This window comes from Nipponia nippon, unplaced genomic scaffold, assembly GCF_047370975.1.
Source record: "Nipponia nippon isolate SJK-2023a ecotype South Korea unplaced genomic scaffold, ASM4737097v1 scaffold_5, whole genome shotgun sequence".
Classification (NCBI taxonomy): Eukaryota; Metazoa; Chordata; class Aves; order Pelecaniformes; family Threskiornithidae; genus Nipponia; species Nipponia nippon.
This window is the reverse complement of record NW_028262369.1, coordinates 861,145-885,331: the sequence shown is the minus strand read 5'-3', so window position 1 is coordinate 885,331 and position 24,187 is coordinate 861,145. Positions and strand designations below refer to the sequence as shown.

The 24,187-nt window shown below is 56.0% G+C and overlaps 1 protein-coding gene across 9 annotated transcripts in view; it reads left to right on the top strand.

Moving 5' to 3' along the window:
• The window catches only part of LOC104011075 (ankyrin repeat and fibronectin type-III domain-containing protein 1), a 264,593-nt gene that overhangs the window by 195,575 nt on the left and 44,831 nt on the right, over positions 1–24,187 (top strand). For 2 of the 9 annotated variants that reach the window (XM_087731752.1, XM_087731751.1), the window contains exon 1: positions 21,964–22,099. The exons of the other annotated variants lie outside the window; for them this stretch is intronic. The gene's annotated coding sequence lies outside the window, so the exon portion shown is untranslated. Of the gene's footprint in view, positions 1–21,963; positions 22,100–24,187 lie in introns of those variants that run through there. 9 annotated transcript variants of the gene reach the window in all.

Sequence of the window (24,187 nt, the reverse complement as noted above, 5' to 3'; positions counted from 1 at the left end):
TTGCCCTGAATCTGTCTGGAGGGCGATGGGTGCTGTGGCGTGCCAGGCTGGGGCTGTGCCGTCCCTCCAGCCCTGGCAGCTCCCTGTGTGCCACGTCCAGGGCCTTGCGATGGGGCAGGAGGATAGCCTACATCTCCAGCCTCCGGGGAATGGTTTTGCCCCCGCAGGAACATTTGCTGTGCTGCTGGGAGCGCCAGCTCTGGCTCCCCTTAGCTCTGTGGCTGCGGAGGGAACGGGACACAGCCTTGACGCGGAGCGGTGCTGGCAGAGATCCGTTGGAAGCCCAGAGACAGAGGAGGCAGTAGCCTTGCTGATTTGCCCCATGGCATCTGGGCTATCTGCCCAGGCTAATATCGCTGTTTGCTTTTGAAGCTGGGAAAGCTGGTGCCGATCCGTGCCCAGCGAAGTGAGCGGGGCCCCGTGCTAAGGGTCCGGCTGTCCTGCTGCTGCCACCCTCTCCAGGCAGCCCGGGAGAGCAGCACCCGGTTGTGTGCCTGACAGGGCCTGCTGAAGACCACCGTTTTTGTAAAGTGTGAATGAATACAGCTCCTATTCCTTTCCCTTTTTAGTGCCTGTTGTGTAGGAGTGCTCACCCTGGGCCCCTACGCCTGATGGGGCTGTGGGACCGTGGTGGGGTGCTCTACACCCACATTTACGAGGACAGAGATGCCCTGGATGGCACCAGGACCCTCGATACCCAGAGTTAAATATCTTGGTCCTAGGGAGGTTGGGACGAGGAGCCACTTGGTTTCAGCGGTCCCTCGAGCCCAGGGGACGGGAGGAGGAGTTGTTGGGGCTGGTTGAACCCATGCTGCCCTGCTCTGGATGCCCAGGCCGGAGGACCACTGGAGCACCCCCTTGCAGCGTGCTTGCTTTCCGGCTGGGAACGGCCCTCCTGAACTTGGTGGTAGAACAAAGTTTTGGTTGTCATTGTTCCTGTGCAGCTTTTAATGTGTTAAGTGAGGTTGTGATGTAGGCTCTTACTGTGCCGGTTGTCATAGAAACTTGAAGGGCTTTTTTTCTCCTATCCCCCAGCCCCTTTCTTTGAACCAAAGCAGGGTTGGCTTTTTTTACCCCCCTGTAATTTCAGTTCCAGCCCAATTAAAAAGCTGGCTGGCCCTGATTCTCCATCTCCAGCACTGCCACACAAGGACTCGGTGTCTTACGCTGTGCTTCCCTTTGTCCCAACCGAAGAAGGGTGTGTGTTCCCATGAACCGGCCACTCTCCCGGTAGTGCTGGGCGGGCTTCTGTCCCCACGGAGCCCCCACCGGGGTTGGAGCTGGTCCTCAGCCCGTGTCCCTCTGCGTGCCTCTGGGTAGAAGATCCCCTCGCTCACCATGGGGAGCTGAAACCAGGGAAACTTCTGAAACCAGGATCTGAGTGAGCGTGGCTGCTTGGTGCCTGGTTGCTGGAGGTCCCCAGTCCTTTGGTGGAGACGTTGAAATGACATCTGCCTGCCCTGCTGGTCTGAGCCCAGGACTGCCTTCCCCTCTCATGGGATGGGAGGACGACGCTGCCAGCTCAGAGCCAAGACCGGCACAGAAGCCACCTATGCACCAGCTGCAGCCCTTCTGCATTTGCTACGCTCTGCATTAATCATGGAAAGGGAATCGAGCGTAGGAAGATGGGCGTTTTTTAACACAATAACCAAGGCTGTGTTCTCCCCTAAGCAAGAGAGCAAAGTGTTTGCTGCAGTGAGTCAACACAGACATGCTTTTGGCATGGGAGGTGCCGCTCCCACCCACAGCAGCCGTTGGTCCCACAGCTGGGTACCAAGAGGGAGAAGTGGGTCAAGATGGTTCCCAAGCTGCTTGGCCAGCTCTCGCTGCTGGTGTTTCTCCAGGAGCTGCGAGAGGTCCTTTCCCGCATGCTCTGCTCCTGGCACGAGACTTGACGGGGACTCCTCACAGCTAGCAGGACTTCCAGCTCTGAACTTCGCCTTCGAGTTGCTCACACCCATCTTTGCTGCTCGGTGCCTCCCCGGCTCCTCATTGCTCCTGTGCTATCTCCCGAGTCACCCGTCTTCACTGTGGTGTGTGGCAGGGGTTAGCCTTGGAGCTCCAGTTATCTGCTGGGATTCACTTGTGTGGGATTTAGGTACAAAAGGGTCTATTAGATCAAGCTGTTTGGCCTCCCGTGTGCTGTAGGGATGTAAATGCTGCCCATGCACTCCTCCACGAGCTGAAGAGGTTGTGGTTGCCCTCTGAGAAGCATCTAATCTTCTGAGCATTTCCGAGAGGTATCTAATCCTGACGTGAAACTCATTTGAACTTGCTGGGCTTCAGCTCCCAGTCCCTGGCTCTCTGCATGCCTCGCTGGATAAGAGCGGTTGGCTCTGATTTGGGGCTGGGGGGTGGCAGAATTTTTGTCAATAAACTCAATATAGCTCCAATCTTTTGCAGCAGGACATTTTCTCCAGCTCTCAGATCAATTTTGTGACTCATCCCTCCAGCCTCCCTGCTTTTTTAGTGTCCCCTTTTAAATGTGGGCACCTTAATTGCAGGAGCGTTTCTGTGTCAGCCTCAGTGCAATGCAGGCAACTCTCCTCTCCCCCAAGAACTGCATCAGCTCTTTTCATCACAGCATCACATTAGAGCCTTGTGTTGGGTTGGTCACCCGTGGTGACCCTGGAGCCTTTCTGGAGGCTCTCTCTTGTCTGGGATACAGTCCCTGTTCATAAATACGGCCTGAAATCCTTCTCCGTAGGTGTGTCATTCCGCACTGGGCTGCATTAACATATACAGTGTTTGAATGGGCTCAGCATTACCAAGCAACCCACATTTCACTCTCTCCTCATCAATATTTACCATTACATCAATCTTCCTGTCATCTGCTAATTTTTTTGAGCGAGGATTTTGTATTTTCTTCTTGATCATCGGAGAAAATATCGACTAGCATGCTCCCCGTGGAGCCTCGCTAACGATTCCCCATTGACGACTTCTGTTTGAGACCTGTCAGCCGGCTCTTAATCTATTTAACGTGCTTTATTGATACCGTATAGTACTATCTTCTAAAATCAGAATGTCAAGAAGCACTTAGCGCTCTGCCTGCGCAGCCGTAACGTACACGGTGCCTTTTTCAGCTCAGCCTGTATTCACTAAAGAGTGACACTGGGCTCATTTGACAAGATCTCTTATCCACAAAGACACGCCGACTGACTTTAATTATAACTTACATCCTTTAATTATTTCTTAATTTAATTCCAGATGAGCCCTGGCTTCTGGGTCTTATATCAGGCTGACCATTTAGTAGTTAACTGGGTCATCTTCACTGCTGGGTGTGAATATTGCTGTGAAGGAGCCATTTGCCATCTGGACGTGGCAGCCCAAAGTTTGCTCACGACAAGCAGCAGAGCCCAGAAAACGCTCCCCAGCTTTGGGTACGCGTTGTCTGTGCTGGCTGGTTAGTGCTGGTCGGCCGCCTTAGAAGTAGGTGAGGATACTGATGGTTTAGGAAAGCTTTGTCTCTCCTAGGCAGTACTTTACGCTTCTTTTTTCCCCAAACACACAATAAGTATTTATCGTCTATGTTTGTTTTTTCGGCATCATTATAAGCGGTCCTACAGTCTCTGCTCAAAAACGGTCCTATTGCTGCTTCCAAATGGACCTATTGCTGGAGTTTGTTTGGCTCCCAGTAGTAGATTTTGCGTGTCCAGCCATGCATTTTCCCCTTCTTTCCCCTTCTTTAGTTTCCCTTATCAGTTTCCTACACATTTCTCATTGGTATTGACCACCCTTTATTCTATAGCTCATTTCCACTCTGAGCCTTCATTTAGCAAATGGGATTTTTGAGTGAGTTGCTCGTTTTCCTGACTATGAAATTGGGACTTTACAGGCATTCGGTGAACTCCCCTTAAAGAACTCTTATTTTTTCACTCTACTTTTTCAAAATCTTTCTTGCCAGTCAGTTTTGTCCCATTTCCCGGGATGTGGAAACAGCCATTTTGCAGTACCGCACGCGCGCGATGCTGCCGGCCCCGTCTTCTCCTTGCTCCGTGGGGGCTGCTGCCAGCCTGGGCTGCCTCTCCGGGCAGCCACCGCCTGCTCCACCTTTCGTTGCCTGCTGTGAAACATTATCAACTATAGTGTTTTATTAATGCTTGTGGTATTTTACTGCTGGCTCCGTGAGTCTTCTAGCGTGTGACTTACAAACCCAAATCCTTCATAATGCATTATTTCTTTCTGTCCGTTGAGAACATATATCTAAGGTTGAGCTCCTGCAGTCCTGTGCTGGTTCAGGTATGATGTGCCGTGCCTCTTCCCAGTCCTTGGTGAGAAGGTAAATCTGTATTTCTTCAAGCACTGACTGCTAAAAGATCTGTACTTCTAAAGAAAAAAATATAATGGCATGTATTGTAAGTATACAGTGCCCTCCTCTTCCCTCCCTGCCACCCCTCCTACGCAGAGACTTCTGATCACGTAAACCGTCGTAGCAGGTTTCAGGAGCGTCGAGTGCGTTACATTTTTGCTCGTGAGTGCAAATTTCCCATTCCTCATGCTCCTTTCTCAACCTCGCTGCCTTGCAGCATCTCCAGAGCTTGCTGCTTTGCCCGTCAGCACAGCAAGAGCAAGATCTCTGATACTCTTTCCTGGAACAGCACCGATTAATCTGGCTTTTTATTCAAATACACAGTCCTGCATTTTTTCTCCATGCTTTCACCTGCGGTGCCAGATAGACAGCTGGGCCACAGAACCATCAGCAGCTCCATCAGCCTGTGCTCTCTTCAGAAGCTTATCCTTGCCTAGGACCACCCTCGCCGTGGCCAACCTGGCACTGCGCTGTGTGGCGGCACCGGAGGTTGCCTTGTGCTCACCTGCCAGAGACGCTGCTCCGTAGCAGAGTGTTTTGTTGTTCCTGAGCCCGCTGGCAGGCAGCACCTCCTGGGAAGGACCGGCCGTTTGCAACGTCCAAACTGATCCACGCTTTTCCCAACTTCACGTTGTCTCCAGCACGGTTGTCTCCTGCCTTGCTCCGGCAGGGACCGCGTCCGAAGCACAGCGTGCGCTGCAGGGGGTGGCTCTGCAGCCCTTCTCCGAGCTGCCTGAGCTCTCGAGAAGCAAAAATTGCCAGTGGTGGAGGAAATGATGGGATTGGCCTCGAGAGCAATCAGCCAGGTCTGTGAGCTGCGGCGTTGGTGTTTCTCCTCTGGCTCTTTGCGCTGGGAGGGATCATCAGGCTGAATGCGCTGATTTACTTGGGCTGTACTGAGCAGACTGTGGGGAGACATGTAGATAACGCTAATGTGCTCAGGGAACAGTCTGTCTAAGGACATTAAAGGAGGAAAATACGTTGCCTTTACTGCATCCTGACAAAGCTGCGTGCGCAGAGGTGAGATCTAAGGCTTTGAGCCTTCCCGCAGGTTTCTGGCATTAGCAGAGATAGGACTCAGAGTAGCGTGGTGACTCCCAAGAGATGTGCAGTGGGAAGGGACGAGGGTGCGGGTGCTTGGGTGTCCCCTCAGGCTTGGGACATCATGTAAAAGGGCACCACCTCCAGTGTCACCATCTAATTTATGGGGAAATTAATTCCTCCTCCAGAAGTGCCTCATCTCTCCATGGACTGCATGGGGAGCCTGGGCAGCCAGCTCAGATCTCTGCCATCAGTCTTGCTACTGATGGCTTTCAACATGTCCAGAAGATGCAGCTGAAGGTAGAATGAGCCTTTATAGGCTAATTACTGAAGAAACACTGGATAATGGTTTTTATACCTAATTAAAGACTTGACTGACTCAAGCTGTGGACAGTACAGGCAGGCTGACCTTGGAGAGACTTTGGGGCACTTTACTGAGTGGTTGTGGGAGCTCTGCTGAACGCCCAGCCACAAGAAAACACCTTCTTGCCCCACAGTAAATGGAAATGCATGCAGCGCTTTGAGGAAACGGGCTGGAGAAGGAGGCAAAAGGAACCCTAGGGCCTGCAAAATCCCATTTTTACACTTAAAAATACAAAAGCCAAGCCTTCCAAAAAGCTTGAATGCCTCAAGAAAACCTCTGGAGCTGGCAGTGCTCAAGCAGGGGCTCTTATAGGTTTTTCTTTGCCGTATGAGGTAGGAAGGAAAAAGCACCCAGGGAGGGAAAGCTCAGCTGCATTCATTCTCCCCCTTGGATGTCAGAGATGCTTTGTTTTCCAGAAGTGCTTATTATTCATCCAGCTATCTCATTAGACAGCTGAAATACAGCTCCAGCCTGGGGCTCGTCATGGCCCAGGCCCTACCACAGAGCTGCGCAGTGTCGTGGCTTCCCACCCCGTGGGAAGTCCCACCGGAGCCGGCAGGACAGTACTTGGCGCCTGCCTTCAGGCACCAGTGCCGATGGTGGTTTGGTCATCTTTTCCCCGCTGCGTTCCTCTTTTCTCCCTCTTTTAATCAAAGGTTTTGTCCCACGGTCCTAGGCCACCGTCTAGCAGATGTGTGGGCTTGGCATTGCTTGTCTTGGGGGTCCTTCAGGTCTCGACAGCAATATTCCTGAAGAAGGTACAGCACAAGAGCTGCTATCTCCAGATGTTTCCCTTGTTCCCAGATGTTTCCAGTAAGACCCTCTGCCTGCATACAGCATCTTGACCTCCTGCACCGGGGTCAGGTTGTGCCAGATCCCTATTCTGCAGTGCGGCCATCCGGCTTTGCCGTTTCCAGACCAACTGGACAGCTGAGGATGAGGACGCTGCTTCTGGGCTCTCAGTGAGCTTCTGTGTCCCCCTGCCTCCCCGCTGCGGGTGAGCGTTGCTGGAAGCTCTGGTTTGAACCAGAAACCGGTCTCAGACTTCTAACCAGTTTCTTCTAACCATCTCAGACTGGTTTCTAACCGTCTTGTTTTTGCTGCTGCAAATTACTGGCTTCACAAGAGATGAAGCCGATCTCTGAAGCAGGGATGGAGGTAGCGTGGCTGCTGCTGAAGACATTGGTCCTGCTTCATTGAGAGCATCCCGTGGAGTCCCACTTTTGGGACTTTGTTGGCTGGGCAGAGCCACCCGTGCTGTCACCAGGAGGGAGCACGTGCATCCCGGCGCGCTTCGCTGCAGTCGGCAGTGAGTCCGGCGTGATGGATCCCACCTCCTCCCACCGGCGCAGAGCGTGGTCCTGGGGGATCTCCTGGCCACAAGACCCAGCTCGCCCGAGCAGTGGGGACGCTGGAGGGGGTGTCAGCCACAGCGAATGTGAAATCCTAAATATTTGTACACAAAGGCCACGCTGAAATCCCCATCCCGGTCCAGACATCAGAGGTGTCATTTTTGATTTCCCAAACACAGAGAGAGCCCTTTCAGCCCTGGCCTGCTCAGACACTGCAGCTTTAATGTCCAAGCACCCAGCGTGTTTCCACTCCCCTCAAATGCATCAATCAGGTCTCGGTGAGGCTCTGAAAGAGCCAGTTTGTTAAACAAACACACTTAGTGTAAAAAGTTTATTCCAGTTAATTAGGACTTCATTGCAATGGAAACAAATTACCCAGCTGTCATCTGCCAAGGCAAACAGCAACGGGGCAGAGGGGGTCCTGGCCAGGCGGCAGACAAACAGCCATCTCAGGCAACCTTATTTATGGCCTTTTTATGTATTTCTGTATTTATTTGGACATTCCTGCGCTGGAGAGCTGGGTTATTGCTGAGCCGCATGCCCCAGCACTTGCACGGCGTAGGCTGTCACAGGCGGCAAGGTTATCTGCCTGTGGGGCTCCTGGGCAAAGAGCCAGCACTGGCCCGGCAGGGCACTGGGATGTGGGGACCCAGGGGCGGGGGTCTGTGTCCCTGGGCACGTCCCTTCGTGCTTGTCCAGGGCTCTTGCTTTGGAGACGAAGGTGAGGTGCTGGATGTGCAAGCAATGGGCAGGCCAGGGCGAGCTGCTGGTCCCTGCTCGCCGATGGAGCGGGGGGATGCGGGGGTCCCTGGACGGAGCAGCGGGGTAGGGAGGCACTCGGGAGGGCTGGGGGCTGGCGGTCACCGGGAGCTTTGCCCGAGCCAGGGCCTCCCATGCTTCCGTGGTTCCCTGCCTTCGCAGGAGCATGCCCTGTGTCTGCACTGACCCTGGGTACGAGTCCCCATCCATGCTGTAGCCTTGTTCTCCCCTCCCAGCCCAGGCAATTAACTTGTAGGCAGGAGGGGCGTAAGCGCTGCCTGATGAGGCTCCCACTCATTTCCAGCTCATTTTATTTAAACAAACACCTCATCGACACCCTTTTTTCCTCCTACAGCTTTTATTGAAAAAGAGGGAGAAAGGAGGAGCTGGGATGGGGGATAGGGAAGCCAGGAGGCAGGCAGGGAGCAGAGCTGGGTAGGAGCCGGAGGCCATGCGATTCCTGCGGGAGTGCTCGGGGAGCCGGGCAGGATGGTGCTGGCTCCCCAGCCGGCGCGCGGAAGTGACAGATAAACCCGCGGGATTAGCAGCGTGTATCATTGCAGGAGAGCAGCATCCCCTTCCTGGAGCATTAGTCACTCGAGCCTGACGCCGGGGCGGGGGAGGCAAGTGCAAGTCATCAAATTACCTCCTCCCGCCTGCTCCCGTCCCTGCTCCCAGGTGGCCTGTCCTTGCTTCGTGTCCCTCCAGCTCTGTGTCCCTTTGTAACCAGAAGGTGGGCAGTGCCCGGGCTGCCGTGGCCGGGGTGGGGACAGGCAGAGGATGTTGGCCCCAGGGATGGATGGGTGCAGGCAGCACATCTCTGCTTGGCCGCTGAGGTGGTCCCCCCCCGTTGTAGGCAGCAGCGTGGTGGGTTGGGGTGGCACAAGCATGGGGGCTCTCCCAGTCGTCCTTGGGGATGCATCCTCCCCTGCAGGCCTTGGGGACGCGGAGAACAAGAGCAGGTTTCTGCTCTTGCACTGGGACCTTCCAGCGGGCTTGGATTTCTCTTACGTGCTTGGTGGATAAACCCAGGGCTCTTCCACCCTTCTCATCTACCGCAGTTGCATCCAGGCCAGATTTTTCTGGTCCTATGAACTTCTGAAATTCACATTTGAATTTCACATTGCGAGCGAGTTGCCATCCAGAGCCTTTTATACACTTTCCAAGAATGTTTCTGTTGCCGTATAGCTGTGAGATCACCGTGGCCTGGGCTCTGAGGTTTCTGTCTGTGATGGCACGCGTTTGGGGGTGGAAACCCTGGATCAGGGCACGCATCCTTGGAGGGGCCTGGAAGGGGGTGAATAGCAGAGCCGAGCACTGATAGCTACAGAGATGAGTCCTGAGACTGGACTGATCCCATCTGAGGGGTGTGGGAAAGATGGTGACCAGCACTGGAAAGGGCAGATTTGGCTTCGTTTCTGGAGCTTGGAAGGGAGCAGAGGAGGGACTGGGGAGTTTGGCGCAAGCATCTTGGTTCCTCGGAGTCGGCTGGCCCATCTTGAGAGGCAGTTTGAAAACACAAAGATAAAAAGCAGCAAGGAGGCTCAGTGCCACGTTTCCCTGCCCAAGAGCTGGGCTCTGTGGGACGTAGACCACCGTTGCTTCAGAGGCAGCGATGCCCCCTCGGTCCCGTGGCGATGTGCACGGGGGTCCCTGTGCCCCCACTCTCCGTGGGAGCCTTGGTGGGCAGAGCTGGAGCGCAGGGTGCCAGGCATCTCCCTCCTCCAGCTGGCAACCCTCTATTATTAGGGATTTTAGCTTTCTGTTTCTAGATTGACTTGTTGTCAGTGTTTATTTTTAGCTCTTCCAGTGCCTTGCAGATTCCTCGAGGGATTCTTTCTTTCCCTCTCCCTCCTACAGGTTTGTTTGTAATGTAGCCGTGTTGATTTGAGCCATGAGCAGGAGCTTTCAGCGCTGGCGGGGGCTGCACTGCGGTGCTTGCGGAGCAAATTACCTTTGTGGGTTTATCTAAGGTTGATGGGTCTGTGGGGTCTGGGTGCCCTGGGGCAGCCACCCCTGCAGAGACTGGGGTGCTGGGAGGGAGCATCGCTCCCACCTACAGCCGCTGGTGCGGATGCCTTGCGGTCATCACCCAAACTCACCGTCAAAGCATGCCGAGTGGCTGTTGTCCCCCTTCTTGGCACTGCCCTCCCTGAGACTTCTCTCTTTTCACTGCCCAGGGGAAAAAAATTCAGATCAGCACCACCGTACTGGCTGCGTGGAAACAAAACCCAGGGTCTTCCTGCAGCTCCGCAGCCAGGTTGGATGGAAATTTTTAAGCGTTTTTTTAAAGCCCTGCATAAAGTAATTCAAAACAAGTTGCAAGTATATTTTGGACTCCGGCGGAGCTGTCGTCGTCGCCTCGCTTCGCCTGCTGGCTGTCCCAGACAAGGGCTCACTTTGAGCGTACCCTTCTGCCGAGCAGGGGGGGAATGTTTTCATTCCTATTTTAGAGCATCCATCCCACCGGGGTCCAGCCCCCCGTCTCCTGCTGAGCCCGGCGCAGCGCTGGGAGCCCGGAGGCTCCCTGCAGCGAGTTTACCTGTCACCACCACCTCCAGGGCTGTGCTAATGTGTTCGTTAGAAAATGTGCCCCTCTTTGGAGTTAGCCTCCTTCTTCTCTCCCTGGGTTGGCGCTCGGTGGGGGATGTCTGAAGGTACAGTTTGTGCTCTGTTTTTTCCAGGATTTCTGTTATTTTGTAGAGGAGGGTAACTTTGCTGATGTTTAAACACGTAAAGTATAGGTTGATATTCAGTATAGGTTTGCTGTTTTTCCTGGGGAGAGACAGCACTGGGAGGTCCCGCTCAGCTATGGCTTTGGTGGTGGTAGCTCCATCACTGTGGCCCCGATCCAGGAGAGTGCGTTTTTCTGACGCGTTGATCTCCACTGGCCGCTCTTACCCTGGGAGATGAGCACATGCTGAAGTGTTTTGCTGGACCTGGTCCTGTAGAAGCTGAGTCCCTTCAGCAGCTGAGGGAACCAAAGCCAACGATTCAAGCAAACCTGGAAGCCACTCACAAGGCCACAAGAGTTAGATCCCCTTGCAGCAGCAAGGCCTGAGCATCACAGTGTGGCAGCTCCTCTTCCTCTCCATGGATTAACCAGCTGCAAGGAGGAGTAAGGAGAGCAGGCACCGTGGCCACGCGTCCCCAAGGAGTGGGTGGTGGGACATGCTGAAGGAGAAGACGGGGACCGGTGCCTGCAGTGGTGCTCTTGGTGGCTTGTGTTTTGCAAAGCCATCGATCAGCCATCAGCTAGCAGTGCTTTCTGTCATGACCGGGTTATGGCTGGCTGAAATCATGCTCACGATAGGCAGAGGGTCTTGGGGTACCTCTGTGATGAGCCGAATGTCAGACTCTGCTTTAATCAAACGACCTGGTGCTGGAGGTGAGAGGTTTTGAAAGCAGTCCCAGGTGCTGGGACGACGGTGGACCTTCCCCCTCATCTCAGCTGTTTTCCGTTGGGGTCTGGCTGCAGCTTTTCAATGAAGTTGTCATTGAGGCTTTTCTGATCTTTATTTTTATAATGTTCATTAGCACAGTTCCTATCAAAGAACAGCACGTTCCCTCCCTGTCCTCATTTTCTCTCCAGTTAATAACCCTTTGCTGCTTTGGCTCGTTCGGAAAAAGAGACAGTAGCTTTGGGAATGACTCCTGGTATAATAGACAGACGTCAGCATTTTCAATCTGATCTGAAAAGCGGCATTAATTCAAAGAGAGGGCTCAGCGAAGCGACTGCAGAAGGCCCACGTTACGTGTCTGGGGAGCCTTGAGCCAACTGGTATCAAAACGTGGCAGTGTGCGTGTGTTCCTCTGAGCTGCTGAGAGATGCTCTGAACCCAGATGGTTGCTTTTCCTTTCAGAAATGGGCTGGAACAGCAGCCTCCTGCTCCTCCCTTCCCTCCCTGAGGCTCTGCTTTGGAGACACCCATTGCTGAGGCTCACGGTGCAGCAAAAACCCTTATAACAGGGTTGAGTGGTGCAGGAGAAGACCTGAGGTGCAAGAGATCGTACAGCAAAGGCTGAGCTGTTGCACGCGCCGCGGGTTTGGGGGCACGTGCTGGGGAGCCGTGTTTTGGCTGGGGTTGGATGGGATGGTGGTTATGGTCTGTGAGCACTGTCTGTGAAAAGCACAACTGGCCCAGAAACATCTCCAACCGCTGTTCTCCAGAGCAGAGGGCCCAGCTTTGCAGAAAAAAGGCATCTTTCTGCAGAGCCTCCAGAAACTCAGCTCTTGGGAGCAGCACCCTGCGGACCTGCTGGCTGGTCACATCCAAAGGCGGCTTGCTCTGAGAAGCTGGAAAGTACTCGCTCCGTGGCAGCCTGGATGGAATTGCAGCGAGGTGTGAAGGGTGCTGTGCCCTGGGGGACCTGCCTCCCATGGGCTCCCCGTCCCACAGGCAGCGTTTGCCGTGCGCCAAGATGCGTTTTTGGCAACAACCTGCATTGTGTTCTGTGCTGGAGGATGGAGGGGGAAGACGAGACACCTGGAAAGCATCCATGCTGCTCTTGCCAGCATGAATAATCCACCTCTTCTTGATTCTTCAGGGCTACAGGTTTTCTCCAAGGACAAACCTTCCTGTGGTTTATCTCTCATTGCTGGCTGTTTGCTTTCTGAGTGTCTGAAACCACTTTTGAAGACTTCAGGCTCCCGGCAGCCAGCACTGCAAAGCACACCACGCTGGGGTTTTAAGTCAGCTGGTGCAAAGCCTTACGTCATGGGTTTGTCATTGTGTTTCTGCGTCGTTCTTGTGTTGGTGGGCAGAAGTTGTCCAATGTCCTTGCACAACCACAGAGGAGTCTTGTGGTCTGACGTGTGAAGTCCAAGCCCACGAGGAAAGGCAGATAGACAGTGAGAAGGTCACCTGCCATGGCTCACCTCTCTAGTGTTGGCTTTGCCCAGTGGTTGTGGTCTTTGCTGCAGGATTCCCTGGGGCCAGATGGGATCCACCCGAGGATACTGAGGGAGCTGGCAGCGGAGCTGGCCAAGCCACTCTCCGTTATTTATCAGAAGTCCTGGTCAACCGGGGAGGTCCCGGATGACTGGAAGTTAGCAAACGTGACGCCCCTCTACAAGAAGGGTCGGAAGGAGGATCCGGGGAACTACAGGCCTGTCAGCCTGACCTCGGTGCCAGGGAAGGTCATGGAGCAGGTCATCCTGAGTGCCATCACACGGCATGTGTGGGACAACCGGGGGATCAGGCCCAGCCAGCGTGGGTTTATGAAAGGCAGGTCCTGCTTCACTAACCTGGTCTCCTTCTATGACAAGGTGACCCGCTTGGTGGATGAGGGGAAGGCTGTGGATGGTGTCTACTTGGACTTTAGTAAGGCCTTTGACACTGTCTCCTGCATCATTCTCCTGGAGAAGCTGGCTGCGCACGGCTTGGATGGGTGCACTCTACGCTGGGTTAAAAACTGGCTGGACGGCCGAGCCCAGGGAGTGGTGGTGAATGGAGTCAAATCCAGTTGGCGGCCGGTCACCAATGCTGTTCCCCAGGGCTCAGTACTGGGGCCGGTCCTGTTCAACATCTTCACTGATGGTCTGGATGAGGGGATCGAGGGCACCCTCAGTCAGTTTGCAGAGGACACCAAGTTGGATGGGAGTGTTGATCTGCTGGAGGGTAGGAAGGCCCTGCAGAGGGACCTGGCCAGGCTGGACCAATGGGCCGGGGCCAACTGCATGAGATTCAACAAGGCTCAGGGCTGGGTCCTGCACTGGGGGCACACCAACCCCAGGCACCGCTGCAGGCGTGGGGAGGAGCAGCTGGGAGCTGCCTGGCGGGAAAGGACCTGGGGGTTTTGGTTGACAGCTGCCTGAACATGAGCCAGCAGTGTGCCCAGGTGGCCAAGAGGGCCAATGGCATCCTGGCTTGTATCAGGAATGGTGTGGCCAGCAGGAGCAGGGAGGTGATGGTGCCCCTGCGCTGGGCACTGGTGAGGCCGCCCCTCGAATGCTGTGCTCAGCGCTGGGCCCCTCACCCCAAGGCGGCCATGGAGGGGCTGGAGCGTGGCCAGAGCAGGGCAGCGAGGCTGGGGCAGGGGCTGGAGCCCAAGGCTGGGGAGGAGCAGCTGGGGGAGCTGGGGGGGCTCAGCCTGGAGAAGAGGAGGCTGAGGGGAGCCCTCATCGCTCTCTGCAACGGCCTGAAAGGAGGCTGGAGCCGGGGGGGTCGGTCTCTTCCCCCCAGTAACAAGCGATGGGACGAGAGGGAACGGCCTCAAGCTGCGCCAGGGCAGGTTTGGGTTGGGTATTAGGAAAAACTTCTTCACCGAAAGGGTGGTCAAGCACTGGCCCAGGCTGCCCAGGGAAGTGGTTGAGTCTCCATCCCTAGAGGTATTTAAAGAATGGATAGATGTGGTGCTCGAGGACATGGTATAGATGGACTTGGCAGTGATAGGTTAACAGTTGGACTCGATGACCTTAAGGGTCTTTTCCAACCTTGACAATTCTATGATTCTATGATTCTATGATTCCTTGGTTTGCAATGAAAGGCTCCAGGCTCAGTCCAGGATGAGATGCAGCCCTCTCACACCTCTGTCCCCCCACCACTGCCCTCAGCGTGGTCAGGCATGAAGGGTGTTTTAGGTGCAGGAGCTCTGCAAATGGACAGTGCTTCATCTGGAGGACATCAAGTGCCGCTGGTTCTCCTGCTGGGAGGTGACTCTCTTGCAAGAAGAGGCTCCTGTGTCAGAATAAAGTGCCTTTCACTGGCCTGGCTGGCACAGCGATCCTTCGTGGGGTCTGAGGAAATGGACCTGATGGTGATTTAATGATGCTGGGCATGGTGCGGTGTAGACAGCTGGCTTCTGAGGAGCTCAGCTCCCTGTGGGTGTTCAAATAGCAAAGGCCAGTCCCCGCAGCCCTTGGGGATAGGTGGATAAAAAGAGTTAATGGGGAAACTGAGGCATGGAGACTTTAGTTCATAGGTGAGGCCATGCAGCCCAGACTGGTGTCCTCTGATTTTCATAGTACCAGACGAAAGTCATTGTGCTGGGTTCTCTCGCAGCCTGGCCTGGAGCACGACCCCATCCCCTTGCTCAGTCCCTCGCTGTGGTCCCCACCCAGCCAGTCCTCGGCTGGATGCTGGCTGGAGACATGGCCCCCGCAGGGACCACATCTCTGACAGATCACAGCGAGGTTGCCGGCCCTGGAAATGGCTTTGGCCCATCCCACTTGGCTCCTGCTGCAGCGCGTCCCTCCTCCCAGTCATCGACGCTTGGCTTTTGGGTTGCTTGTGTCGGAGCCGAGGCCGTTGCTCTTCCCCGAGGGCGGCATTGCCTCTCGCTCTCCCTCGCCTCGTTGCTGGAGTCCCTCGTGCCCCAGGCGCCGAGAAGCTCTCCTCTCACTTGGCTGTAGAAACGGGCTCAGCATCCCAGAAATTCAGGCTTTCATGTGGGAGCCAATAGTCACACAACCTCCATCCAGAAACCATCATTATCGGCCGCTTGCTTTTTCTTGGTTTCTTTGAACTACAGCTCCCAGGATGCCTGAAGATATGCAGACATCCCGAAGACAGTGGTTTCCCATAAACTTTTGGGGTTTCATGCTTTGCAGGCAGGAATGTTTTTATTGCGTCGCAAATCCCTTCAAGTCCCTCAAACCTCCGTGGCGCTTCCCTGCCGTGGGGCAGACGCGGTGGCTGGAGGCGGCCGCGAGGGAGGCACGCCAAGGGCTTTTCTCTCCTGCATTTTCCCCTTCTTGCAAGAGGGACCTTTGTAAAACCCCGTCATGCCTTTTCAAGGGGACTTTTGGACTGGGAGGAAGTTTGGACAAGCTTCAGTTTGCCTGTAGGGATGTTTCCTATTCTCCTTGTCCCTCTTATTTCAAGGGCTGTTAAGCAGTGTCCTGCCTCCCCATGTGCATTGCTGGGCAAGGCAGGGGAGATGCTAATGGGCAAGTGCCTCGGGCAGAATGGCGAGGGGTTTTCACTGAACTGGGAGGAACTGGGGATGCAGGGAAGAGAAAAAGATGCAGATTCATGCACCAGTGCAAGAGAGCCCAGCAGGCTGGGTTGTAAATCCTGACATGCTCACAAGACCTAAGGGAAAACCAGAGAGGGAAATTTTCCTTTAGCATGGAGAGATGTGGTTGTAACTGCGACCTGGAGGGTCCCCATCTCCCAGCCCCCAGCGCAGATCTGCCCCGGGCCAGCTGAAAGATCAGGGGATGGTGATGTTGTGCACAAGTCCCATGGGTTCCCCACAGCTCTGCATCATCCTGCTCCCGTCCTGGGACTGGCAGGAGGGTGCTGGGAGTGGAGCGGGGTCCGTGACATGGACCCAGCTCCCCTAATATCTGCTTACTTTCTGTAGGAGAGGAAACACGGAGGGCAGAATAGGGCTGTGTGTAACTCGGTGGCACTTCATGGCATTGTTCTTCTGACTGTAAAAATACTTTAATGAGTTTTTCCCATTTGGTGCTGGTGAACACCAGTGTTATATCTTATAGTCAGACTTGTGGTATTTTGCCTTCCTCCTTTTTCCCTTTGGTGGGTTAAAAAAAAAAGCCTAGTGTCCTCCATGGGTTGGGTTTTAATATGTATTTCTTCTAAAGGTGCTACTTTACCAGTTTGAGGAGCTTTGTGAATGAAACACGGAGGTGCTGGGTGCCCTTTGGGGCTCTTGCAGGAGGCAGCACAGGCATGGGTTAGGCTGTGTGTGTCCCCACGGGATGTGTCCTGGCCCTGCTCGGCGCCGTCCCGGCGCAGCGAGGCCAGTGGGACGCTGCTGGGGGTCCGTTTCTGGGCGGGTGTCCGGGTGCCTCCGGGGTCTGGGCTCATTCCCTGCCACCCCTTTCCCGTCCTTCCCTGCAGCCCCCTGTGCAAGCACACCTGCGTGCACAAGCGCACCCGTGTGCACAAGCGCGCCCGCATGCACGCACGGCTCCTGGCACCTGCCTGCCCGTCCCGGCAGCGAGCAATGGTGGCAGGCGGTGTGGTCCGCTGGAGGAGGCGGGTGCCAGCCCAGAAAGAAAAACCATCGAGGCTCTGCGGCCGGCTCGCGTTAACCACATCACTCCTCTCCTGCACTTGGAAAAGGCTGGCCGACCGGCAGCCCAGAATAACAAGCTTTTCCATTCCTGCGCGCAGCGTCGGACGCGGGGCCATTTAAAACAAGAGCCGGCTCCAGCGTGAGTGCAGCGCTCAGACTAAACAACGGCACGTCCCCCCGGGGTGGCTTGTCCCCTGCAAAGGGGGATCAGGCTGAAGTCGCAGCTGCTGGGGCAGATCGGGACAGCGCGGCAGGGATGCCAGGACCCGGGACGGCGTGGTGGTGCCTCGCCACGTGTGGGCTCAGCCTGAGCCGCGTCCGGAGCGGGTGGAGGAAGATGAAGGTCCCAGGAGGCCTGAGCCCCTCCAGGGACCTCCTCACCCATCCCTGCTGATTGCATGTGAGGGAAGAGATTTGTTGGGTTTTGTCCTTTTGTCTTTTTTTTCTTCATTTTCCCTGGTATCTTTTCAATTAGGATAAGAGCCTTAATTGCTAGGGGGGAAATTCCGAAAGCTAGCTCCCAGGGCTGAATGCAGAGCTGTCTTGTCCCCTGGCAAGACGGGAGCAAGTCTACATGTTTCTCTGCCTTGGCAGACGCAACCTGGTTGGAAGAGCCCAAGCTCTCTGTCCTGCTGCTCAGGAAGGAGCAATATCTTCATTAAAAATGATAGTAAAGGGAAATGATGGAATTCCTAAAAATAAGCAAAGTGATGGGGATTTTGCCCAAGGAAAGAAATTTTTGCCGATTTTGTTTTGTAGGTTTTATTTAATTGTTGTCTGTAGGTGGTTGGACTTTCGTTTTTAAAGTAGATTAAGCTAATTTTGAGGGTGAAGCATATTGGTACATGCCATTCATGAAATGGTGCTCGTCAATAATATGGTTTATGGTAGGGAGTCAGAAAAAGATCTCTGCTTACATGGAATCACAGAACCACAGGAGGCTTTGGGCTGGCAGGGCCCTTTCCAGGCCATCCCCTCCATCCCCCTGCCATGGGCAGGGACAGCTTCAACCACATCAGGGTGCTCAGAGCCCCGTCCAGCCGGGCCTTGAAGGTTTCCAGGGATGGGGCATCTCCCACCGCTCTGGGCAACCCCTGCCACTGTCTCACCACCCTCGGCGTAAACAATTTCTTCCTTATATCCAGTCTGAATCTCCCCTCTTTCAGCTTAAAACCATCCCCCCTTGTCCTGTCGCAGCAGGCCCTGCTAAAAAGCCTGTCCCCCCCTTTCTTGTCGGCCCCCTTTCAGCACGGCAAGGCCGCAGTGAGGTCTCCCCGCAGCCTCCTCCTCTCCAGGCTGAACCCCCCAGCTCTCAGCCTGTCCTCCCAGCAGAGCTGGGCCACCCTCGGAGCATTTCGGTGGCCTCCCCTGGCCCCGCTCCAACAGCCCCATGTCCTTCCCGTGCTGAGGACCCCCGAGCTGGACGCGGGGCTCCAGGGGGGTCTCCCCCGAGCGGAGCAGAGGGGCAGAATCCCCCCCTTGCCCCGCTGCCCACGCTGCGGGGGATGCAGCCCAGGAGACGCTTGGCTTTCTGGGCTGCCAGAGCACATGGCCGGCCCATGGCCAGCTTTTCATCCCCCAGCACCCCCAAGGCCTTCTCTTTTTTTAAGCTGTTTTGCAGCACCAAATGGAGATAACAGGATCTTAATGTGACAAGGTGGCAGGCATGGAGATCCCAGCCTAAATATTGCTTAGAGTCTGGAGAGAGAGGAAACTTCCAGATCATCTTACATCACCGTCAGGATCCCACCTCTTCCAAAGTCCCGCAGCCCCGTTCACAGGCCACGTTCATATTGGCTGGTGTAGGGTCTCTCGGCAGCATGTCCCACTGCCTCCTTGCTGTGCTCGCCCGTCGGATGCTTCCTGGCTTGTACCCACGTGGGGATGGGTTCCCAACAGCCTTGTGCATGCCCATGGGTGATGAGGATGCCTGGGGAGCGAGATGATGCTGGTGCAGGTCCCATCCCCGCCAGCGGCACGGGCGCGCCGGGGGGCTGCAGGGCGCAGCGTGACTCACCAGGCGGTGGGCACGCGTGCCCAGCATCTCTGTTCCTGCGCGGACAGCTGTTGGTCAGAGCGGGGACAATTGTTATTGTCAAAATGCAAATGAACAAAATCATTGTTTTGGCAGAGAATTTTTAGGGGAAGGACATGCAAATTTACCTTCCGTTCAGAGTGTACATTGGTATTAAAATACAATGTTTGAAAGCCAAAACAAAGGAACATTTTAATTTGGGACTCATCAGATGGTTCCTTCTGCTTGGATTAGCATCAGATTCTTTGCAGCAAATGCTGTAAGTTTGACAAAACTCTGGTTTTCAAAGAAAACAAGAAAGAAGTTCTAAAAATGCCATCCACTTCCAGGGATTGTTGCTGCTTCCATTTGCCTCTGCTGCCGTGAAGTGACTGGCCTGGTGCTGAATACTGGGCTGGCCAGCAGGAATAGGCTTTGGGCAATGCAAGTAGGACAGGTGGTTGGGTTTCTTCTGGGATGCCTGTAAATGGCTCAGAAAAGTCAGCCCGGGGTCCTGCTCGGAGGCGCAGGACCTGGGAGGTCTGGGGGGACCTGGGCGCCCACCCGGAGGGTGCTGGTGGACCTCACCGTCTGGGTGGGAGCAAGCGGGCAGCCAGGTGACGAGGCTGCCCAGGCTGCTGACGGAGGCTGCAATGGAGGGATGTGTTGTGTTTCTTTCCTTGGCCTTCTTTATAAACACCCTCCAAATAAAACCTGCTTTTCCACAGCACTCAGAAACAGCTGCGCTGCTTATTTAAACGCAGCCACGAGGTATCTCCGTCCTTCCCCCCTGCTTCCCTTCTCCTTTCATCCTTGGGTTTACCTACCCGCCTTGTGTTGCAGATCAGAAATAGAGACTAGCCACTGACTTGCTAATTGTAATGCAGCCTGATAATGCCAACTATAATTAGCTGTACGTATCAAAGTGGTTTTGCTGGCGGAAGTTTTTTGTGACCCCGTTATCCTACTTTAAATAGAGGATCCCATCTGCTCTGCCCGGCTCCTTGCTGCAGAGCCAGGTCCAACTTGGTCCTTCCCAGGGAAGCCAGCCCAGCATCGGTCTAGGTGCCTGCATCTGCCAGGCTTGTGAAGAGCCAGGCCTGGCAAAGCAGTGCTCATTGACAATCTTTAAGCACTGCTTATGCCCCCCCAGTACGTCACAAATGTCATCATAGAATCATAGAATGGTTTGGGTTGGAAAGGTTTGGGTTGCAAGATCATCTGGTTCCAACCCCCTGCCATGGGCAGGGACACCTTCCACCAGACCAGGTTGCTCAAAGCCCCATCCAGCCTGGCCCTGAGCACTGCCAGGGATGGGGCATCCACACCTTCTCTGGGCAACCTGTGCCTCACCACCCTTATAGTGAAGATTTTCTTCCTCGTATCTAATCTAAATCTCCCCTCTTTCAGTTTGTAGCCCTTATCACTTGTCCTATCACTATGCCCCCTTGTAAAAAGTCCCTCTCCACCTTTCTTGTCGGCCCCCTTTCAGCACGGCAAGGCCGCAGTGAGGTCTCCCCGCAGCCTCCTCCTCTCCAGGCTGAACCCCCCCAGCTCTCAGCCTGTCCTCCCAGCAGAGCTGTGCCACCCTCAGAGCATTTCGGTGGCCTCCGTGACGAGCTCAGGGCAGATTAGCCAGTGTGACAGAGCAGCTGTGGGCAGCCACAGTTTGAGCAAGCGATGAATTAGGGCATATCCACCCAACCAAACTTTTCCATGTGTTATCACACCGGGCTTGTGAGCTGTGTGGTGTGCCGAGGTTGGGTGATGCTGCGGAGAAGAAGCCAAAGGCTTCTGCACTGCTGAGGGGATTAGCAATGTGAGTGCACCGGCTCACCCACCTGCCAGGAGCACAAGCCCAGCCGAGTTCCTGTGCCGCTGCCCTGGGGAAGGCACCTCACTGCTCTTTGGGTTGACGTGTTGTGTTCTGGCAGGGGATCACCCAGGCTTCCCATTTCCATCCCTGGGCAGTGTCTGGGGAGTGGGGGTGAGCCCCCCGAGGTGTGGCAGAAGGGCAGTGTCCCGTAGGCGTGGGACTTCGTCAGCAGAAGCCCTGGGTGGGCAACCTTGGCAGGCAGTGATGGCCGCGTGCAGTCAGCGCTGTCCTTGAGCTGAGGGAACACACCGAGGGCAGGCTTCGGTCAGGGGGTCCCCAGCGCCTCCCACCCGCCGGTCGCCTGGAGCCAAGGTTTGCAGCGTCCACTGGGGCTTGGGAAGTCCCTGTGGGCAGCGTCCTGTGCCTGTCACCACCAAAGAGTGGTGGAAGAGCTCAGTCTGTGGCTTGTGCGCCTCAACCCTGGACATTGCTCATGGATTTAGGAGGTTGAGGAGCATGAGGAGAGTGGAGTATGTGGTCTGCAGCTCATCAGATTCCCCGCGTTGTCACCTATGAGCCCGCAGAGACTGGAAACCAGTGGCCAAAACCAGTTTCCTGAGTGGTGTGGGCAGGGGCAGGACAGCTTGGCAGCGTGGGGAGGCTCTGGGGGCTTCCTCCTCCAAAGCTCGCCCAGAAGTTTTGATGGGAGTCAGGGCAGTTTTCGGCATTGCTACCACTGCTTTCTGCCCTTCTCAATAGGAGCAGGTAGCGAAGCGGGGCCGTGCAGGGTGGCAGGGGCTCGTGGAGGCCTCTGGGGATGCCAGTGGGGTTTGGTGGCACGTTGTCTTATCAGCAGTGCCACAGAAAGCCCAAAGCCAGTGGAGGCAAGCCCAAGGCATTGCTGCCTTCTGCCTGGTGGTCCCTCCACAGCCGAGCCTGGTCCCCCTTGTCCGAGCCTGGTCCCTCTCATCTGAGCCTGGTTCCCCCGACCAAGCCCAGTCCCCCCATCCGAGCCCAGTCCCCCCATCCAAGCCCAGTCCCCCCGGCCGAGCCCGCGCAGAGTCGTGGTTATGTAAAGCCCCGGCAAGCGCGATCGGGAGATTCTTCAGTGTCGGAATCTGAGTCACATGGGGCTGGTTTATTTCCCCCTCTGCTAATCTCGTTTCTATAGAAACAAGATTGGGAGGCAAAAAAAAAAAAAAAGAAAAGAAAAAAAAGAGCCAAGCACAGAGCGAGCGAGAAACCTGAGGTGATGGGTGAGGGAAGCGGAGGTGGCGGATGAGGAGGTCGGGCGGCGTGGGTGGGAGCAGGGGATCCCGGCTGGGATGGGAGCGTGCCTGTGGTTGCGTGCGTCGAGGGCACAGGGACTCTCCCAGAGAACCACTCTCGGCTGAGCTGCTCCTCCGGCAGCGGGCGATCGGCAGAGCCCGGAGGGAAGGGAGCAGAGGCTGTGCAGGTGAGTGAGCATCGCTCGCGCGGCTCCCGGGCATCTTTCCCCGGCACGGCATGGCACAGCACGGCACATCGCAGCTGTGCCTGCCTCACCAGGGGTCCTGTCCCCGGCTGCTGCTTTGGGGACCCACTCGCGGCTAGAGCCACGGTTGGTGGGCACCGTGCCCAAAGCGTGCCACTGCAACGGGCCGGTCAGCAGGGTTTGCCGGAGCGGCGTTTGCGGTCGACCCTTGCCCAGAGTCTGGCTGTGTGCACGGCTGTGCGGCCGTGCACGTTCCCCTTCCAAAGCCTTTCTCTCCCGAAAGGCTGCTGCCTGCTCGGGAGGCACCTTTCCAGCTTCGATTATTTTTCCTCTATTTTATTCTAACTGCACCTGTGCAAATAAAATGCTCACAGGAACCAAACCCCGCAGCTGCAGGGAGCACAGAGAGCTGTGCTCGCTCCCAGCCCAGCTCGTCCCGAGGCAGTGTCCAGCTTCCCAAGGCCAGGCTGCAGCCAGGATGCCCATGGGGATAAGCCCAGCTCAAAAGCTGGTTTTGCAACGACTGTTCCCAAAGGGAGGACCAGCTGAAAATGCTGCTTGTTTGCCAGCTGCCAAGTGCCTGGGCTGCCCACAGCCACCACAGGGCTTGTCCCGGCAGTTTTGCTTGTCTGTGCTAATTCAAGAGGCTGGCAGCTGCCTGCCAGGAGCTGGGTTAGTGCAGAACCATGTACAAGCACATGCTGGCTCCCGAGTCTCGGGCTGGGGAGCGCAACAAGTGGGAGTTATTCCTGCCTGGGCTAAGATACCTCCATCTCTGTGGGATGGATGGCTTGTGCCCGTGCGGTGGTGAGGGCTTTGGCTGGGCGTGTTGGTGGAGCAGGAGTGTTGCTGGCACTGCCGGTCCCATGCCAGTGCCTGTGCCAGCACTGCCTCGTGACCTCGGTCATCCTGCCCCCATGGCACGGTGCAGCTGTGCCTGCATGGCCAGGTCCTGCAGTGCCAGCGGCTGGGTGAGGCACCGCACGAGCACCCGGGCTTCTGTGGGCATACGCTCACTCTGACAGCTGCAAACTGCTGAAACGCCCTGCTTTTTGCAGAGGCAGCCCACAATGTCCCTCCAAGGGCCACCACAGGGGAGAGGGAGGGCCGTGGAGCCGAGGGGACAGGGATTTTGCTTGTCATTGCTTTCCAGTTGTGGCGTGGCGTGGCGTGGCGTGGCGTGGGGGACGCGGCGGTGAGGCATTGCAAACCCCCGGCCGGATTCGCGCCTGTGCGCAGCTGGTGAAGCTGGAGCGATGAATCGAGTCCCTGTGTATTTCTGTACTAAGTCAGCTTTGGGAAATGTCATTGCTCATCCGCCTGCCCGGCCAGCGAGGGGGTGGAGGGCGGCGCTTCAGACCCTTGTCCTCATCCAAGGGCAGCTGAGTGGGTTTGTGTGCTGGGATGCTGTGTCCTGTGATGGCTCAGCGAGCTGGCTGAGCCACAGGCAGGTCGGGGCCAGGCTGCCAGCCCGACGTGTCTCTGCTCTGCCTGCGTTCCCACTGCCTCAGTGAGCCGGGGGCTTCGGCAGTCACCCGTGCTGGGGTCAGATCCCCAGAAAACATGCCTGGTGGAGGGATGGGCATCAGGCTGGTGTTCGGGCGGTGCAGCTGGCATGGGAGCTGTGCCCTGCGCTGAGCCGGAGTCTTCCTCCTTGGCCAGGCTGGGCTGTGCCAGCAGCGAGGGTCCGAATGCTGCTCTGGGCCCCCTCTGCTCATCCTGGTTGGACACCCCGGGGGGCCATCAGCACACGCCAGGCTGGGGACAGCACTGTCCCCATCTCCCATCAGCAGCAGCATCTGCCTCTGGCTGCCCCGCCTGCTCCGCGCCCGCGGCGAGGGCTGGGTGCTGTGGCTGATGCCAGGGGGTTGTTTGCCGCGCCAGGTCCTGCCGCCCCCACGTGCGTGCAAAGCCGTGGTTTCATGGGGGAGACATTGTGTGCAGGCTTTGCATCCCCACGCCGTGCCGGCAGCGGTGCTCCTGCCTCCCCGGCGCTGCCGGCTCTGCTCTGCCGGGAGGTTTGGAGGGAAGGGCTGAGGATGGGTATTGCTGCACGAGTCTCCAGGGCTG